This window comes from Neophocaena asiaeorientalis, unplaced genomic scaffold (assembly GCF_003031525.2).
Source record: "Neophocaena asiaeorientalis asiaeorientalis breed wild unplaced genomic scaffold, Neophocaena_asiaeorientalis_V1.1 scaffold634, whole genome shotgun sequence".
In the NCBI taxonomy this organism is placed as follows: domain Eukaryota; kingdom Metazoa; phylum Chordata; class Mammalia; order Artiodactyla; family Phocoenidae; genus Neophocaena; species Neophocaena asiaeorientalis.
The window spans coordinates 809,004-810,738 of record NW_020173971.1 but is presented as its reverse complement, the minus strand read 5'-3'; positions in this window follow the sequence as shown (position 1 = coordinate 810,738).

Sequence of the window (1,735 nt, the reverse complement as noted above, 5' to 3'; positions counted from 1 at the left end):
AAAAAAAAAAAAAAAAAAGAAATGAAACTGACTTATTTGTAGTGAGGTGGATGGACCTAGAGTCTGACATACAGAATGAAGTAAGTCAGAAAGAGAAAAACAAATACCATATGCTAACACATATATATGGAACCAAAAAAAAAAATGTCTGAAAAACCTAGGGGCAGGACAGGAATAAAGATGCAGACGTAGAGAATGGACTTGAGGACACGGGGAGGGGGAAGAGTAAGCTGGGACAAAGTGAGAGAGTGGCATGGACATATATACACTACCAAATGTAAAATAGATAGCTAGTGGGAAGCAGCCGCATGGCACAGGGAGATCAGCTCGGTGCTTTGTGACCACCTAGAGGGGTGGGATAGGGAGGATGGGAGGGAGACACAAGAGGAAGGAGAAATGGGGATATATGTATATGTATATCTGATTCACTTTGTTTTAAAGCAGTAACTAACACACCATTGTAAAGCAATTATACTCCAATAAAGATGTTAAAAAAAAGACAAAAAAATGGTATTTGATAGATAACAGATGGTCAAAAAATTCTGACTTAGTGAATTAAATGATGGACACACACACTAGAAACTTACAGGAAATATATATATACAGTCCAACCAATTCTTATTCCATGGAAGTCTCCCTCATATACTTTGCTTTCACCAAATCTGTTAATACTGAGCTCCCTGTGCATATGGCTATGGTAATGATGAAGTAAGATGTATGTTCCTGTTAAAGTTCTAAATTTTATCTAATGTTTGTTTATCAGAAGTGTTCACCAGCCAAATGAAGTGGTGCTACAGTATGTTACCTGTTTTTATACCTCTTTTATCCAGATATAATTCACATACTACACAATTCACCCAATTAAAATGTGCAATTGTTTTTACTATATTCACTGAGTTGTGCAACCATCACCACAGTCAATATTAGAATATTTTCATCACACCAAAAAGAAACCCCATACTCTTTAATAGTTGTCTATGGCTGGAGGCCTGGGGAGAAACGAGGACTGACTGCTTAACAGTGTTTTCTAAATTAATTAACTAACTTTACTTAATTCATTCATTAGTTCTATTAGTGTTTTGTGGAGTTTGGTAGCATGTTGTTTATTCTCCACGTTTGTATTTTTTCCAGTTTTCTTCTTGTAGTTAATTTAGATTTATACTATTGTGGTCAGAAAAGATGCTGGATATGATTTCAATCTTCCTAAATTTATTGAGGCTTGCTTTGTGACCCATCATGTGATCTGTCCTGGAGAATGTTCCATGTGCATTTGAAAAGAATGTGCATTCTGCTGTTTTTGGATGAAATGTTCTCTATAAATCTATTATTTTCATCTGGTCCAATATGTCATTTAAGGCCAGTGTTTCCATATTGATTTTCTTTCTTGATGATATATTTGTTTCAGTAAGTGGGGTATTAAGGTCCCCTAATACTATTGTATTACTGTCAATTTCTCCCTTTACATCTGTTAATATTTGCTTATATATTTAGGTGCTCCTATATTGGGCACATAAATATTTACAAGCGTTATATCCTTGCATTGAATTGATCCCTTTGTCATTATATAATGGCCTTCTTTGTCTCTTGTTACAGGCTTTGTTTTGAAGTTTATTTTGTCCTGTATAAGTACTGCTATCTCAGCTTTCTTTTCATTTCCATTTTCATGGAATATATCTTCTTTCATCCTTTCACTTTCAGTCTCTGTATGTTTTTAGATCTGAAGTGAGTCTCTTGT